Below are 20011 nucleotides of genomic sequence, written 5' to 3' on the forward strand. Positions count from 1 at the left end.
CACAAGTCATAATATATTCACACAAAGTACGGTGATCAAATGCCCAAAGAGATGATATAAATCTGTAGATGACTCTGTAAGCCATTACTGAACACCTTGCAATAAAGCAGATTGCAGTCCTAACATATTCACTAGTGCACAGTAAACCCTCCAGGGGGAGACAAAGTGCTGAACATTTCAATTTCCCGAATCTTTTCAATTATTTTTAAAATATTTGAATAAACAAGGCGTAAATACAATAACAAGTTACTTCTTATAAAGTAGCTGATTAGCAGTCATGAAGCAACATTATAACCTGTAACACTCAGCTACTTCAAGCAGTCCCGTGGATAAAAGCTATACTACATTAGAATGAAGCTGTAAACCTGTGCTTGTCCTGTAAGGAATAACAACCAATTGCAACACCAAAAGTCGTCCATCAGAAAGTAGAGCAATCTCCATAGTGGACGCTGATCCCCTGGTCTTTAATGCCCCAGTAGATGGAATCAGGTGTCCTCCAGCATCAGGTAGGAACCCAGAGAGGCACATACAGTCGTAACTGCACCATCACATCCAGGGGAACCCCAACATCCACTGTCTCCAGGGCCAGGTGGTAGGAAGACTGCCATCCACACTGCATCACCATATAAAGCTGAGGGGAAGTAGGGTGCTCGCCTAAATTTGAGAGCCAGTATGATCAGCACACACTTTAATATTTATTTAAAAAAAAGCCCCACAGTGGCTTATGGACAGGGGAGAGGGAGGGAGTGGGAGAGAAGAGAGAAAGGGGGAGACGGGGGAGGAGAAGCACAAGGGGAGGAGGGAGAGGGAGAAATGCAGAGGCAGCACAGACATTGCTACAACGCCTGCTAATCACTACAGTGCCAGCCACCGAGAAAGGGAGACACGGGCAGCCAGGGCAGGACCCTCTGTGACAGCAGGGCACACTAGCACCCCAGGACAGGCACAGGCTATACTACAAGGTAAGCTGCAGACAATGCACCCCATATGGGGACCTGCCCCAGTCCCATTATATGTGCAGGGGAATGTGCCACACACGTGCTGCATGTCATGGCAGGGCATCTGCACACACTAATCTGGGATGCCTCCATTCCAGGGATGCCTGACCTAAATGCTGTGCTTTTCATGACTTCTTTGTCGCCTTTAGACGCAGATTTTCTCTTGTGCACACTGGGCGTTTCTGTCAGGAAGGGGTTAATGCTGAGGATGCAGTCCCCCCCCCCCCCCAGATCTGTGGTGCATTTCATGGCCATGATATGTAGTCAGGAGCTTGACGTGATGCATATGCAACAGCTGGGTGACATCTGTCCAGAGCACATCTGCTGCAGCCATTGCAGGCTCCACTATTGTCTCGTCCTGTGATACACGTGAGCCTGTATGTAATAGATGCTGCTATCTGCAGAACCTGCGTGACATGGGTTGACAGGTACGGTACTGGTGTGAATACTGCAGTGCAAATGAATGAGACTTTACTGTAATTACCAATTCCTTTGTCTTCGTCTCGCGCATGCGCAGAGCTGTGGGGCGTGGAGAGTAGCTCTCCTTGGTACCCCGCATCCCCAAACCTTCCAGTCGCTAGTGCATTGTGCATGTTACACTAAACCAAATAATACTTAGTAGAAGATGGCACTGCCAACTACCCTAGCCTCTAATCTGGGAATTGCAGGTCCAAAACTCTGACCTACATTTATAAAAACGCCAAAAAGATGGCACAGGCAGGAGATTTACACACTTTATACTGGGAGCTAAAACCCCATATGCATTGGTATATATAAATATATTCTGCATGTATAATATGCTGTATATGTGAATGTAGTGTAAAGCTACTCCTATAGATCCTGCATACAGTAGGGGAATGTAATGGCTGCCAGTCACCTGCTGCATATGTTAGAGGATATGACATGTTGCTGGGGTCGCTGTCCAAGTGATGAAGCTCATTCATCAGAATGAAAATGTGTGACTAAAAATGGGTGGAGCGTCTTGCATGGAAGTGGCCATACACGTAGGCGTCTCCATTGGTAACCGCCTCCAGTGACCATAGCCATACTGATCAGTCAGCTGCTTGTCTTTACTTAAAGGGCTTCTCCACTTATGATTAATACTTACTAACCTCATTTTAATATAACATATCTAAGAAACCAAATATAAATAGATTCCCTCCTGGATTCCTGCATGTTCCATATGCTTCTTTCAATGAATGATACTTTTGGAGTTCAATGCTTGAGCAATCTGAATGAGGCTGGTTGCTAGGGCTTTACTACATAACAATATTTTGTATTAGGGTTTATTTATATACAAGCAGTCCCCTACTTAAGAATACCTGACTTACAGACAACCCCTAGTTACAAACGGACCTCTGGATATTGGTAATTTACTGTACTTTAGCCCTAGGCTACAATAACCAGCTGTAACAGTTATCAGAGGTGTCTGCAATGAAGCTTTATTGTTAATCCTGGTTCTTATGACAAACCAAAGACCAAAAGACCAAAAAAAATTTGGTTGGGGTTGCAGTTATAAAATATACAATTCCGACTTACATACAAATTCAACTTAAGAACAAACCTATAGAGCCTTGTACGTAACCCGGGGACTGCCTGTACTTGCAGTATGGTACATTACAAACACTTTACTCATTTAGTGAGTTCTTATTTTATTTCAATGTGGGAAGGAAATGGATCTCACTGTCTAATGAGCATATCCAATCCTTGTTATGGTGATTAATATACAGTATTCACAGAAAGCCATAATGTAGCCAAATGAATATCTTGTAAGCCATAGCTACTAGGCAGTGTATCTATAGTAACCAGTTTGTCTTGCATTGCTCAAGGCTGAATTGGCACTGTGCTGACAGCAAGGGAAAAATGGACTTGGCAGCGTTCACACCATGCTATGCTATATCACAGCCAGCAATATTAATCAGAATTTTTCCCCAAAACCAACTGTGTGTCTTCATACCTGTCTTTTTTCTTTTAAGTAAGAACATGAAATTATACATCCGCATAGCTCCACTACCCTATCCTAGCTTTTGATGTCTCCTGTTTATATTATTGTATGTTGCTGTGTTCAAAATGTATAGAGGATTACACTTTTATTTGTTTCACATTTTTATAATGGACTTTTATTGAAGTGACTTTATGCTCACATTCACAGGAAATTAGTGTGAATCAAATGCAATATATGAGCAGAGGAACAGATAACTGGCATTAAGCAGAAAAGGAATACATTATATTTTTTATTAAAAGCCCTTAAAATGTATTGATGTTAATCATGATGCTCCTATTCAAACACTACCTGTACTGGCATAGCATATCCTGTGTGTCAAGATAGTATGTAAAGACCACAGGACACAATAAGCACTGGACAATACAGGTGCAGGTTCAATTTGGAAAATATATATACATATAATATATGCAGGCTGCACTGCCGAGTAATGTAGGTGCAACTGATCCAGGGATCCTACCCCAAGATACTGTATACAAATTAGGATCAAGCACTCTGGTATGTTTCAATATGCACTTAATGTCTTAAAGTTACGAAAATACAGCAATGGCGTATAACGTTTCGGCCTCTATGGCCTTTGTCAAATACAAGGCAAGATGAAAAAAATAGGTACTTGTAGAGGACGCTGGGAATTGTGCTGCTGCACAACATGGAATGCGCTCAGAAAATATATATATTTTGTAACTTTTTTACTTATGTTTTTGTTCCACATTGGTAAGTCTCTTTCATATAAATGTCACTGGACTGGTGTAGACCAGACCAGGGATTTGTACAACCTGGGGGCAACATCCAGTCCTCTATCTCTGACTGGCCCACATGAGATTATTGAAAAATTTGAGATCCCTTCCCCATAATTAAATAATGATGCAATTAGGTCCTCCATATTTTCATTTAATCATTGTAATGTTTTATTTACATTTTTTTTAAGTAGGGCAGGGATCTGGGGGTCTTTTGAGCTGAGAGAGCCATAAACAAGACTTATTTTAAATGTAATTCTGTAAGAGGCATACAATATGCATATGCCCCCCAGTAGATAGATAACCACAGCACATGCCTCCCGGTACATAGGTAGCCCCAACACATGCCCCCAGTAGATAGGTAGTCAAAAAATATGCTCCCCAGTAGATAGGTAGCCACAACACATGCTCCCAGTAGATAGGTAGCCACAACACATGCCCCCAGTAGATAGGTAGCCCCAGCACATGTCCCCAGTAGATAGGTAGTCAAATTAACACTCATCTACCTATACTCCTTGCAGCCAACTACTCGTCCCACGCTCTCTCTGTGACCCCGGCAATGGCGCCTGGGTCGCATAAAGGATGCAGGCAGTGGTAACATTGTTGCCTGCGTCCAGTGATTAGTACTGGGTGCGTCTTCTCGCACAGTGCTGATAGCTATTTATTGAAGGAAAACATCACTGATCTACCTAATAAGTATTTGCTGGCAGCACAATGCTTTTTTACTAAAACTTTTAGTTCTCCAGATCTGTATAAAAAGTTTATCTTATAAATATGCAGATTTTCTTTGGAGGCTACTGGGGCATGGAGTAGCCGTGCCGTGGAGCGGGAGCTATGGCTACTCCATGCACCAGAAGCCTCTTTCGATCCCACCTACTAGGGAGCACTCGCGCATCATCATGCGCAGCATATTTATAAGATAAACTTTTTATATAGACCAGGGGCACTAAAAGTCTTACTAAAAAAAGTATCGGGCTGCCAGTAAATACAGGAAGCTGCCACTGGATCTACCTTTATCAGATGGTAGTTTTTTGTAAAGAACCTATGGCTTATGAGCCAGATGCAGCCATCAAGAGAGCCACATCTGGCTAGCGAGCCATAGGTTTTCGGACCCTGAGGTAAGGATGGGTTATTTACTGAATACAGTATATAGGTATTGGGTAGATTGGAGTTAAGAATATTAGTCTGGCCCTCTAAAACCATTCAAATTTCTAATGTGGCCCCATAGACTATGAATCAATGGATATGGAATGTGGAAGTAAACAACCTTCTTACAACGTGCATTCAGTTCAGGAGTTTTAATCTGACTGTTAAGCTGAGGCAACTTTATAAGCACATGAAAGTGCTTATATCTCTGTGTGACCCTTGTACTTGTGTCATAATCATTACTCTGAAATATTTTATATCTTTCACATGTGAGTTATTAAATGAATTCAGCCACACAATATTGATTGCAAATGAATCTTCTTTTTTCTTATCTTATTTTATAGCATTAAATACATAACCATGATGAAAGGATCATAATACTCTTAGCATGGTGGACATCTCTGCCCAAACTCCATCCCCTTTCTAAGACATTATAAGTGCTCATGTTGGGACATGGGGATAGTGAGACAGTGTAACAGCCTGTAAAACCAGATCAAAGGCACATTAGCATAGTTTAAAAGTTTATTTTTTGTTAAAATCATTCTTTATTGGAATTTTTTCACAGAGCATTTATAAACATTTAAGGACATTTACATGCATATAATGTAGCATTACATATTTAACACACCATCTAAGTTGTTGTAACTAGTCCAAGACTTCTTCATAGTTGCATGCAGCTGGTTATAGATTGTGAATGTGCTCTGAGAGTATGGAAGTTTAGAGACAAAAAAGTATAAGAACTAAAAGTTTATTTTAGAAGGCAGTAGACAATGGATAACAAATAAAGAAGATTACCACAGTTGTGATGCTTAAATGAGTAAGTTCCTGATTTTAGATTTTCTTTAAAGGGGAAGTGCAGATATATAAATATTTGCAATATCCATCCTCTGTACCTTGAATAAAAAGAATAATTTGTTGCACCAGCACATGGATAAGGGTAGCTCTCTTTAGGATCATGGGAAAACTGTGCAGCTATAATGAATTTCAGTGGATGTCTCAATGACTAGACCCACACCTATAAGCATCATATTACAAATCCTAAATACATGTAAGGTTTTTTCTGGTTGCAGTCCTAAAGTCTTTTCTGGGTCAACAAGCGGCTCTAGCTGTATTAATGTCCAATTGTGAAATTGTATGGTTGGCACTCTTACATAGTCGAATAGGACGAAGTATCTGAAAATAACCTTTAGGTAGTAGTAATTGCCTCTTTTTATTCAGATATAATGTACAGATATAGTACACGTGACAGCTCTCTCAGATAGCTGATGAAGGCCCTGGAGAGCCGTAATGTGTACTATATCTGTACATTATATCTGAATAAAAAGAAGCAATTACTACTATCTAAAGGTGCCAGAATCTCTTGTATTTTTGCCCAGTTATAGCAGAGATTACTTAATGCATATTATATTGTAATATCATGAAGATTGGGACTGCAGGTATTTTGAGTAAGTGTATGACCATCCCCAATGAGTAGGAGTTGTTGCTTAGCAACAGATGCAGATTACTAGACAATGACAAGCTTCTGTTGAGCTAAAATGTGCAGGAGCAGAGACATATCAAATATTCTGCGTCTCCAGAATGATCTATATATATTGCTTGTTTGGATGCAAAGTAAGCCATGGTCAGCGGCTTCAAGTTCTATGTAGATGTTGACATCCTTAGGTTACAGGATTAATGTCAGACTGGTGATTTTCAAGTCCAGTTTGTTCTGACAATTACTGTGGCATTTCTAACAACACTGTATATTTTATTGTGCCTCTGCTTGATATGGCAGATCAGCCTAATTGTATATGAATTGAATAGGACTGAACTTCAAACAGGTCAAGTGAGCTATAGACATGACATCACAGGACTGTAATATGGAAGCAACACTGATGGGTAGGGTGTTGGGTACTAGACTAGCAACCAATCTGATGAAGATGAACAAAAATTGTGAATTCTTTTTTTTATTTAACTGTATTTTATAGATTTTTCCTTTTATAAGCATTCCAGGGTACCATAGCAAAATATAGCATTGTACATTGTATTAAGGCAGGAATATCTCTGGTCGCAGCCAGGATGGTATATTACTATAAAACATCAAACCGTACAACAAGAGAACAGTGTAACAGTAAGGCAGTGTTATCTGAACACTATATGAACACGAGACAGGGGTAAGACACAGAGGGGATGTTGGCGGTCAGACCAGGTATCTCTAATACTAGAAGGTCTACTAGCCATTGATAGACCATCGTTACTTAAAGACTGCTTCTGCTTCTCCAGAAATCATCCCACGGGGCCCACACTAAATTAAAACTCTCCAGTTTGTTATTCAACAAAAAATTGTGAATTCTAACCTTTCTTTTGCTTTGTCCATTAGGGTTTGATTATTATAAAAATCTTATTTTTGCTAATCACTGTGTCACAGCGCTTGGTCATTAGCATGATAGGGCAGGCATGTAGAGTGCTGTCCCTGTCTCCGAGAGCCAGTGACATCACTGAGCCCTCAGGAGCATTAGGCCAATGCATATCGCTGGCTTGCAAAGTGCACCCGCCGGCTCGCAGGGCAGCTGCGCGGACTATCACAGAAGTCTTTTTCTATCGCGAGACTTCGGCGAGGAGACCACCGAAGTCTCACGGCTATTTCGCAGGGTGGCTGCACGTAGTATTGCCGAAGTCTTGTGCTATCGCAAGACTTTGGCAGTCTTCTCGCCAAAGTCTTGCGATAGCACGAGACTTCTGTGACAGTTTGCGCAGCCGCCCTGCAAGCCGGAGGGTGGCTTTGCAAGCCAGCGATGCGCATGCCCTAATGCTCCTGAGGGCTCGGTGACGTCACCCACTCTCGGGAGCGAGGAAGGGAGGGTGGGGAGAGGTGGGGACAGCACGCTACATGCCAGTCTATTATGTTAATGCCCAAGCGCTGTGACGCACACAGAAGCGCCAGGTGGGTGATTAGCAAATATAAGAATCTATTTTTATAAAGAAGTAGCCGGATTATATGCTTAACCAAAATATGTGCCTGCATCAGCTCAGCTACACTTATGTGCAGGTATGTGTGGGTCAGAACGACCATTTTCAAATGGTAGGTTTCCTTTAAGTTCTATTAAATGATAACTTTGGAGATATTCCCATCCTATCAGTAATCTTTACAATAGTGTATACAAAAGATTACACAGAGACTGGCCTACATCTGTATTTATAAACAAATGTCAAATGTAGCCTTCAGAAATTCCAGCTGTCATATAGTGTATCCTAAATACAACATCATGTGCTGACATCAACATGGCTAGGGACACAAATGTCCGTGTGAATTATTTATTTATAGACAAAATGGCTGACAGAGAAAAATGCTTACCATTATGCACGTCTTCATTGAGCATTGGCTGTTTAGAGCTATATTAAATATTACACAGCCATGAAATCTGTGGTGTTCGCTTTTCTTTATGACCCACATGCATATATAACACTCCAGAACCTGTGTGCAAAGATCTGTTGCCATAGAAATAAAATAGACTAGTACTGGAAATAAACACAGGAAAATCCATTACATCTCCGTGATTGCACAATGCATTTCATCTGACCATGCTGAGCTTTACATCCAGATGAAGCACAGCTTGAATTATACTGCAAATTAAATTAAAAGCCGGTATTTGGGTTGTCTTCATGAAATAATAGCCCATTTATTTATTTTGTGATGGGGACATTTTCATTAATTGAAGAACAACTCACTTTTTCTTGGTTAACAATACATTTCTTTTAATATTCGAGAATTCCAGGAAACAAACCAAACCTCCTCTTTGTAAGAAAGATTGTAATTGCTCAAAAATCCTTTGTTTCGCAGTATGAGCTGGTAATTAGGTGGATTGTACATCTTAAATCATAAATGGTATCCCTGTATACCTTGTTATTTGTGATGACATAGAGTTTCCAAAACTATAGAACCATTGATTTCCAAATCTTCATGAACGATAAAATATTATGTATTGCAGAAATGTGAAAATGAAAAAAGTTTTAGGTATTAAATATTTATTATCATTTTTGTGACTATAGTTTAATTAAACATATCTTATACATCTTATAGTATATAGTTTTAAAAGGTTTTTCAGGTGTGTGATCTTGACGGCCTATTTATAGGATAGATTAAAAATATCTGAACAATGGAAGTTCTCTGTAAACTTCGTAAGGGTATGTCACACTGAATATTGATGGTGATCCCAACCATGTGAATGAGGCTAAACAACAGCAGACCTATGGTTTAGCCTCACATCTATAACTGGGGATTCACATCAAAACACTTTGCATGTTTCCCTCTTTTATTCAACAAATACCTACCTGTAGTCTTCAAAATATGGGTGTTCAAGTGGGATGCAACTGCAGTTTCACTGCTTCAGTCTTTTCATGAAGCAGGATTAGGAGGTACACAGGAGGGAGGGGGGGGAAATATGGTTGGCTAAAAACTCAACTCTTACCAATCTAAGGTGGTTAGTAGAGGGGTAACTAACACTCTAAGCTTAAAGAGGACCTGTCACCCATAATTTCGGCACTAGGAGCTGCTTACTCTAGTGCTTGAACAAACGCAGCAGTGTTAGAAGGATAGCGTTACCGGAAACCTGCGCGGGGTACAGTGTAATCGTCGAACCGCTTGCAAATGTGTTCATGAGGGGGCGGGGTTGGGGGCGTGTTTAGGGGCGGTGACTGTCACATGACGTGCGGCAGTCACCGCCAGCCTATGGAGCGAGCAGGGCGGTCCGGGGAAGAGGCAACGATTACACTGTACCCTGCCGCAGTGTTAGATAGCATTACCGGAGGTTTCCTGTAACGCTATGCTTCTAACACTGCGGCCTTTTTTCAAGCACTAGGAGCTGCTTACTTTAGTAAGCAGCTCCTAGTGCCGAAATTATGAGTGCAAGGTCCTCTTTAATTAAACTGGGACAATGTTCTCAAAAACAAAAACACCCCCCAAAAAATGGGACATTCATAAATATTCTAAAAAAGGCCTGTGAGAAACACATACCATATGGGAAAAAGAATAAGAGAAACAAGAAAACTACTACTGAACCGTGAGAGAGACTATTATTTTTAACATTTGAAGATTCCCTGAGGACAGGTTATGTTCCACAGGAATGGCGCATGGCAAATGTGGTGCCAATATACAAAAAAGGGATCCTGAAATCTACAGGCCTGTGAGTCTAACTTCTGTTGTTGGGAAAATATTTGAGAGAGATGCTATCCTGTGAGTATCCTGTACATAACCTTATAACCCAGCAACAGCATGGGTTTATGAGGGATCGGTCCTGTCAGACTATTGGCTGATTGGCTTCTATAAGGAGGTGAGTTCCAGACTGGACCTGAGGGAGGTTGTCAATGTTGTATATCTGGACTTTTCCAAGGCATTTGATACAGTGCTGTATAATAGGTTGGAACATAAAATAAGACTCCTGGGACTAGGGGAAAATATGTGTATTTGGGTAAGTAATTGGGTAGAGATAGAAAACATAGGGTTGTCATTAATGGCACATTCTCAGATTGGGTTGACGTTACCAGTGGAGTGGCACATGGGGACACTTCTTTTTTAATATTTTTATTTTCATATTTTGTACTGGGTTTACACAGTCAAATTTGCAGAGGATACTAAGCTGTGTAAAGTAATAAATTCTACGGCCGATAATATAGCATTGCAGAGGGATTTGTAGAAGCTGGAGGAATGGGTGGAGAAATGGTTGATGAGATTTAATGTAGATAAATGTTAAGTTATGCATTTGGGCCAAGGAAACAAAAAGTACAATTATGTTCTAAACAGTCAATTACTTAGTAAAACTGCAGCTGAAAAAGATTTGTGGATATTGGTGGATGGTAAACTTAATTTTAATGACCAGAGCCAGGCATCTGTTGCTAAAGCAAAAAAAATCATGGGATGTAAAAAGATAGGAATAGATTCTCAGGATAAGCATGTAGTTTTGCCCTTATACAAATCACTGGTCAGACCACTCATGGAATATTGTGTACAGTTTTGGGCACCAGTGTATAAAAAGGACATAGTAGAACTGGAACAGGCATTACAAGGATGTCTCCAAAGATCTTTTAACACCTAGTCTATATTTACCTATATTTACTGTACCTATGGTGGGATGTAATCAATAAAAATATGTTGCATTCATTTAGAGCATTTTGGTAAAATAAATGAATTGATGCAAAGGAGTCTATATTCATTATGCATTACTATTTAGGCCCTGTTCACAATGCAGATTTTGTAATTTTGTACCAGAAAATTTCTATTAAACTCAGAATCTGCCTTGCATAAATTTAAGTGGGATATAGATGCAACTGCTTTGTTTTTCCCAGAGAAGTAAAAATTGGAGTGTCTGAACATGTTTAAAACACCAAAACACCCTACACAACCCCTTTTATTAGGTTTCATTTCAAAATTCTTTCTAGCAATCAGCTTGGCGCCCAGAAAATGTTAAACATTAAAGGAAAGGAGAAAAATTGTTGATGTAGGAGGATTTTAGGCTGGAGAAGCAGAGCTTTCAGGATTATGCGCAAGAAAGAACAGTGGCCTGTATGTAGAGAGATGATGTGGAGGAGCATAAATTTCAGACTACTTTAAGGACTTCAAACTGATGGTAGATGATACAGCAGGAACAGCATCATTAACTAGAAAGAGAGTTAAAAAAAACGTCACCTGGGCACCTATTATCATTGCTGTCTTTTCATTTATTTATGACTCGCACTGAGAGTGGGACGTGTGCTCTCACATAGCTCCTCGGGCAGGAGCAGGTAGGACTAGCAGTGCTGGGTGTGAATAAATTAAAAGACGGTGGTGCCGGGTGGCGCTCTGGTGACTTCAGCCTGAGCGGCTCTGGCTAGTTACATATTTTTTGAAACCTTTATTTCCTGCTAATGATGCCATAACGGCTCTTACTACGAACAGGACCAGGAACAGCATCACCCAGCCAACCTCTAAGTGATACCTAAATGCTTCAGGAGACTTGTAAAGTCTTGTTGAAGGCAAACTGCGTGATTACTGATTCAGTTGACCTGCAGTGGTATTTGCAGAATAAACACTTTTTGTTCACTGTTTTATCCCCTCCAGTTTACAACCCAATTGAGCATATTAAAAGTTTCTATGCGCTGTCTTCTTTTTTGTGCTACCAAAGTCCTGGCTTTTTTTGTCACTTTATTTTTAATTTCATTGATATTTTTGCTTTGTGGAAATCTGCATTCAGAGGATTTGCTCCTAATGGCTTAACATTTAAATAAAAAAATATAATGCCATGCTGCGGTGTACAGGTTTGCACCAGATTAGTAGCGCTGAAATAAATTAAATCATGGAGACCTTCTTTAGAGGAGACTTTCATTCTAACTACTTTGAATTCTCGTCTTGCTGAATAACTTCACAGTTAAGAATTAGATAGACTAAATAAAGTCAGTCTAGGAATGTAATTGTTTGCTATTTTAAATATTTGTTTGGAATTCTTCCCACATATGTGCTCTCTAGAAGAAACTGCATTCTTAAATTTCAATATTTAATATAAAGTAGAGGTCACTCATTTCTCAGAGGCAGACATTGTCAAACAACAAACTAAAGAAAAAAGATAAGACAAATCTGAAGAGTTCTTGAACAGGCTGAGTTCATTCTCTGTTCCCTACAGGAATGGTCATAGAGAGGCATTTGTAGAACATGTCATTTTCAATAAATTTATATTCTGATCCAATTACAAAACACTAGTACAATGTGATTAACATCATCTGGCGTTCTAGAATTCTCCAGATTTCAGCCAAGTCTAGTAATTTCAATCTAAACTTAATTAATCTTGATGGTGTTTATAAAGGAAATTGGTGTGCATTTACATTGATCAGCATGTGAAGAATTAGTTGAGATTATAGTTAAAATGGCAGTTTTTTTTATCTTTGAATGGCAGCCTAAGTGGATCTTACACTTGAATGGGGGGTCAAGAAGAACAACCGCTGTTTACATAAATGTTTGGCCAAGGTGTTAAGGGGTCTTTTGCAAGATACAAATTCATCCTTTATCTTCAGACTATGAAATTAGTTCCTGCTTGCTGGAGGGCCGATATTTGGGACCCCAAATCAGCATGACAGAACACAGCCAGCATTTCATTGACTTCTCTTAGACTTTATTGACTTCTATGGAACTTCTGTACAGTTATCTTCTAGAGTGCTGGCTGGCCATTCACATTCTCATGGGACTCTTTGATGCATTGAAGAGAACAGTTCTCCTGATTATTAGGGTCCAATTAATGGTAAAAGGATGCTTTTAGTGAAGTTCGCCATAAATTATTCTTGGTAGGGAGAAGTCCTACTCTAATTGTCATTTGGCAGCAGTGTGGACAATCGTTTAAATAGTAGAGTGAGCCACCTACAGGAAACAGAAAGACAAAATACACTCTGGCAGGTGTCATCCAAAGTTTGTGTACAATGTTTTGAAGTCAATTCAGTCTCATCTATTTTGCCAATTCATTTATTTATTCTAGACTCATTTTGAACAATTAGATACTTTATTCTATAGATATTTTAGATAACATAATGTATTTGCTTAGATGCTTTACTAGAGGCTTTATCCATTGCCATATATTGCCATTAGGTACTATTGTGGTGCCAAATACTATAATCCTAGACTCATTTTGAGCTACTGTCTTTCTGCATCACTTATTCTTTTGATTTTGCTTATATATGACTGGACATTTTTGTTAACCATTACCTCTTAGTGCAGAATACAGTACCTAGTTAGTAATGGTATGTCTATGACCTATATAAGCAAAACATCCTCATACCACCATGGTAGGGCATGTCTTCAATCTGAAATGCCGTATTTCACAACACACTACAGTAAATGTAGAACAGTTGTTCAACATGTTGATTTGTAATGTACATATCTTTTAGCAATATATACTTCTAAAGTAGCAAATTATACAGTAATTTATTTTCCATTCTACAAAGGTACATCAATGTTTTATTATGGAAAGGGCATGGGATTCTAAGAAATAAAATGACAGATGAACAGAAATCACTTCAGTTCTGTAATCCATCGGGTCTGTCCTAAACACCAGAGGGGTGATGTGATATTCATATCGGATTATGTTACCTAATAGATGTGTTTTGCAAACCTTGTCAATGTGAATAGGACAGTGACAGCACATTTGGTATAATAGTATTTTAAACACCTTTCCTTTTTCACCGTTATAGCTATGTTTCACTCATTCCCCAGTTAATTAAAGGGTTTTTACAAAGTTGGCCCTATCCAGCGGGCATGCACCCATATTAAGGCTTGTACGCCACAAAACTGACACAAAAGCTGTTATATATCTCCCTCCCCATCATTGACAATCAAACAGGAGTGAACTGGTTGTCCAAAGGATTTTCATAGCAACATCTGCTGCAATATGGAGTTCAGAGCAAGATTCCTATGGGCTTAGGAACCAATGTCTCAATGTACCAGTTTCTATCTGTTGGTTACATTTTATACAAAATGGACTAACCTAATGGATTTTCGTAAACTGAGAGATACATTCCAATGAGGTTGCTATACGATAAAATGTTGGAGAACAAAGGGCTCCATTTACTAGTTATGTCTTTGTTAGTTTCTTCTCCGTATTAAGCCAAAAAACTGACAAGTTGTAGGATGTTACACAAATAATGCTGAGCTGAACATGTATGCAGTGCCAAATATATTATACAGGCAGTCCCCAACTAAAGGACACCCGACCCCTCTGCCCACCGTGACCTCTGGAACAGCTCTCTGGATGCTTTACTGGATGCTGCAATAATCAGCTATAAGGTGTCAGCAATGACGCTTTATTGATAATCTTTGTTCCCATCATTTAAAAAATGTTTGAAATCCAATTGTCACAGGGGCAATTTTTTTGTCTCTGGAGCTCGTACAATTATAAAATATGCAAGTTCCGTCTTACATACAAATTCAGTTTTAGTACAAACTTATCTTGTACGAAACCCAGGGACTGCCTGTGCCAGTTTATAAAGTTGCTTTTCTGCTGAATCACTGTATCCAGCTTCACATTAAAACCAGACACTACTACATTCTACATCATGAAATGATTATGTAATTTTCAACATAAAATATTTTCTCAATAAATACTAACTTATAACATGTGGGGAATGCAGATTAATAAGATCTTCAGAAAAAAAAAATTCTTTTTGGGGATCTCTTTGAAAAGCTTACCTTATACACTTCTTATGTTGTATGATAAAGTGTTATAATCTTGCTAAAAATAAGTTATATCTAAATATTATTACTATTATTATTTGACAACTTGGCCCTGGTTTATACAGCCATCTGTATCAGCTAACTGTCTGAGCCTCAAATTATAGAGCAGGTCATATTGCTGCCGTGTTTGCAGGATTTCTTTTTCTATTGTGATAGACTTGTGAGCGGACATCACACAATAATGTTACTCAAGCCGCAAACAATGGACCACAGGTCCATTGTTTGCACCCCAATATTGCACAAATTTGTGTTTAGGTAGCCTAAGACACCCATTGTGACTTTTTAAAATGTTGATCAGTGTCTTAAAGATTAAATACAATTCTCTAGAAAATTGGCACCTATTTAGCAACACTAGCCCAGATAAATGAAACCTGGTGCAATCTGCCTCAGTGCAGTTTGCCTCGCTAATGTCCAATCTGCGCCACATTATCTAATAGTGGCGCAGGCTTTTAGTTAATCTGGTGTGTTATTAAGGATGTGCACACAGTTGCTTTTTTTTGGGTGCACTTTGTTTCATGCTATTGTGACGCAATTGTAGAAAAGCACAGTACAGGCGGTCCCCTACTTAAGAACACTCGACTTACATACGACCCCTAATTACAAACGGACCTCTGGATATTGGTAATTTATACTTTAGTCCTAGGCTACAATAAACAGCTGTAACAGTTATCACAGGTGTCTGTAATGAAGCTTTAGTGTTAATATTGATTCTTATGACAACCCAACCTTTTTAAAATCCAATTATCACAGAGACCAAAAAAGTTCTGGCTGGGATTACAATGATAAAATATACAGTTCCGACTTGCATACAAATTCAACTTAAAGGACACCTGTCATCAGGTCTGTGTCACTTGTCCTGTCACTACTACCTGTTGGAGCAGCTCACAAGGATCCATCCCGGCCTTTATCTAGTTATTTCATACATTAATCATTGTAAAATCATCTATTTTTTATCATGTAAATGAGGCTGGTCACATGGTCAGAGGCAGTGATGTCACCCCTGTTCCCCCTCCCCTCTCCTCCCCCTGCTCATGTCTGTGTGCAATGTATAGTAAAGCATAGTTAGTGTATCTGCTGACATGCTGCATCCTCCTAATATACAGGTGAGAGACACAGACACCAGCTACACATGAATCTGACATGTTCTGCTGTAACATGTCTGCCTGGAGCTGCTGTATCTCTCCTATACACACAGGCTGCAGGGGGCGTGGCCACCAGCAAGCACATCATTATACAGCCTCACTCCATTATACAGGCTGTCAGTCATGCACTGGGGGTGTGGCTGTGCCTCCCACTCATGAATAGAGTGGACAGCTTGAATATGCTAATGCTTCATTGGACATTTCACAGGTCATTTGCATGCAGCTTTAGGACCTCATTGCTTAGGTTTACAGGCATGTAGAGGGACAATGAAGGGATAGAGGCAATGCTCTCTAATGGCAGTTTATGAAAATCTATTTAGTTTAGGAGGGTTATTTTGCATGACGGGTTTTCTTTAAGAACAAACCTACAGACCCTATCTTGTATGTAATCCGGGGGACTGCCAATAATAAATATGATGCAAACTCCGACCAAGCACTACCAAGACCTGCTAGGTGCACAGGTTTCTTAAGTGTCATAAGAAGTGCAACCGTGACACATAAGTGGCTCAAACACTTTATAAATACATGTACAAGCACCAATGACACAATAATATATCTTGGCCATAGTGTAAGAATTTAATCTAAAAATAATATGCATGAAAAAATCCTATCTGTGTGGTAGATCTGTGTTCCAACCGACTAATTTCTTCTCTGTAAATTGGTCTGGTTAGAAATCTATTTATGTAATCTCATTTTAGATGAGATTAGGGGATGTTCAGTTTTTTCCAAAGGTTGCATTTTTTCAAATATATTTACTATAATTTTTCATTATTTAAACAATAACATTTATTTGTTTAAACTGGACAAATTCTACCATAGACCTACATTTCCTTGAAAAGGATAGTAATGACAGAGAGTAGTTGCTATGCATTTATTTTTTTTTGATGATAGATTGTCTATTTTGAGTATTTATCTGCATTGTGGAAGATGCTCCAGATATTGCCCACACCTTACAGCTATAATTCTGACTCTATGTAACAAATATAGGGTTATGTGCAATTCTCACATAGAACATACTTTGATATATTTCATATGATCTCTGTGAGCTATGTGAAAATATCACAGCAGTTAAAATTTGATCTCTAATCAGTGTGGCCTACCTCACTGGGGCTTTTCCACTGCAAAAATTAGAACCAGGTACTTTTTAAAATTTCTTTAGACTACCTAGTGAGCTAAGGCGGTACTACAGTGTTACGTGTCCTAACTGCTCAGTTCCAGTTAGAAGCGATATCATTAAAGAGAGAAGTGGTTAATTTCTGCAGTACAAAACAAACATAAGAAAGGTAACGTTGCCAAAACTCATGGTAATAGTTAATAGATTAACTTCATGATGTAAGCAATCTTATATTTGCAGCACGAAATGTTAATTTAAGTAAAGCACTGAATGTAAAATCTATTATACCTGATATACATTTAAGGGTTATCCATATTTGGATATGTGCCAGAATGTAACAAATATCACTGCATAATGATGGAGGCAAATAAGGGATCTCTGCTGGATAGAAGTGTGAATGAAGAGGTGTTTAGTTTATGAGAAATATGCAAGTTTTCCAGGATGGGATAAGGAGAGCCACGCCTCTTTTAGCTACCTTGTAAGGCAGCTCCCTTGACATCAAGCATGACCTACAAGCATTGACCCAAACCAGTATATCAGCAGACTTCTGAAAGGGGCCCCCCTACCACCTCAGAAAATATAAATATTTGTACACTCACGCATTTATACACTTATGCATACACATTTATGGACTGATACATACATTTGTTCACTTACACAGATCTCCTAGTAGCTGCTGACTACATGGGGGAAGTAGACGGCAGGAATAAGAGATGAGAGATCCCTAGTCCTGTTTCATTCTGTCATGTACTGTGTTTCATTCTGCTGTGTACTGTGTATTTGTGGCAAATATGTATATGGTGGTGCACATCCTCCATTCTTTAGTGTGTCAGGTTGAATGCTGGGGCTCCATGACACTGCGGGCCCCATAGCAGCTACTATGGCTGCTACTGCTGTAGTTACGCCCCTGCAGTATATATATATATATATATATATATATATATATATATATATATATATATATATGCAGTATATTATATATATTTATATTTATATTTCAGTATTTCAGACGGAACAGATTCCTAACTGTAGTTCTGTTTTGATGTGGTAGCATCTCTTCAGTACACTGGTTTGGCTGGGTGAAAGACTTTTGACTAGGTTTATTTTATAACATTTTAAACATTTTATAGCATTTACTGCCTTTAAAATGTCGAGGGTTTGGATGGAATTTTTTACTGTAAATTGAGACAGACATCAGGGGTAGAAAATCCAATGCAAAACTCAGTACCATGTACGTATAGAGATTCTGAAAATCTCATGCACACAGTGCTGATCTTTCACTGCCTGGATTGACATGAGGGGTATGTGGTTTAATCCGTATTGTGTCGCTTTTGAATAGTGAGTTTGATCTGAATATTGATTTAGTCACTTTCTGACCCTGACAGTGTGGATGCAACAATTTGGTGCTGGGAATATGCCTTGTATGGATTTTCAAATCCAGATACTGGTCTGGATTTACCCTTAAAGTATTACATTTCAAATCATATAATCTAACATTTGATGTAGTCTGTGCTTAAATGTGCATCATCTAATACGAAAACATAATCTGCAAGTTACATTTAATAATGATGCGTGTTAATTGTCTCATATGGATAGTACTGTGCCCTTTATTATTTACTATACAACTGGTTACATAGTCTTGGGATGTTGAAATATAAGTAGCAAATATTGAAATGCCCCATGTGTGCCATTAGAAAGTAGACAAAGCCAAAGTCTGTTCTATATTTCACAGGGCTTCTATTGCTGAAAATTGCAATGTAGCCAAATGGCAATGTAACATCAGCAGTATTGGATAAAAGAAAATATTCTGCTGTTTTTAAATTAGATTGGCAGTCCGTTTTCTAAAGAAATGTGCAGTAGAGTATATATGATGCATGGCTACATGGACATTATGGCTAGTGCAGCATCACACACTGACAGCTTTAGATAAACTAAATAAACATTTTCAGGCATATTTATTACCTTTGCATGGAAACCATACAATACTATTTTTAGGGTATAGCATAATATAGTCAAATATGGTGACAGTCAAGAGATAAAGTAGGCTTCACGTGTAACCCTGATGTTGAATGTTGCACAACCAGTCCATGATGGCCATTACTTATTCAAACTGGCTGCACGAGCGCGGTTCAATAAGTACCCGTGTTAGAAATGAAGACACCATTTTTTCAAAAATGTTTTTTATTTTTCAAGATTGTCCTTTTTTAGAAAGATACACTTCTCCCCACGTTCCCACCATTGTAACCCCTCCAAAAAACAGGATTTGTCAAACTCTTCAAAATACGCGTCTGTCTTGGCAATGACTTCCTCGTTTGAGCAAAAAAAAATTTCCGCGAGCCATTTCTTCATGTTAGGGAACAAGAAAAAGTCGCAGGGAGCCAGATTGGGTGAATACAGGGGGAGCGGCAGCAATTCGTAGTGCAATTCATGCTGTTTGGCAGGAACAACTCTGGATGAATATGCTGCTATGCTATCGTGTTGAAACAGCACCGTCTTTTTCGCCAAATGCGGCTGTGTCTCCTTCAATATCTTATCGAAGCAGTCCAATAACTCACTGTAGTATTGTCCGGTGATCGTTCTTCCTTTTTCTAAAAAATCCATGAGGATGACGCCGTTCACATCCCAAAAAATCGCCGCCATGACCTTT

At 39.0% G+C, this 20011-nt stretch overlaps 1 protein-coding gene across 3 annotated transcripts in view; it reads left to right on the forward strand.

Annotated features, from left to right (window-relative positions):
• Nucleotides 1-364: 364 nt before the first annotated feature.
• The window catches only part of BASP1 (brain abundant membrane attached signal protein 1), a 48630-nt gene continuing 28983 nt past the window's right edge, over nucleotides 365-20011 (forward strand). Inside the window, exon 1 of one of the 3 annotated variants that reach the window (XM_072152789.1) lies at nucleotides 365-506. The gene's annotated coding sequence lies outside the window, so the exon portion shown is untranslated. Of the gene's footprint in view, nucleotides 507-801; nucleotides 963-1402; nucleotides 1427-20011 lie in introns of those variants that run through there. The other 2 variants (XM_072152788.1, XM_072152790.1) reach the window with 2 other exon arrangements.

The sequence above is a fragment of the Engystomops pustulosus genome, chromosome 5, assembly GCF_040894005.1.
Source record: "Engystomops pustulosus chromosome 5, aEngPut4.maternal, whole genome shotgun sequence".
NCBI lineage: Eukaryota > Metazoa > Chordata > Amphibia > Anura > Leptodactylidae > Engystomops > Engystomops pustulosus.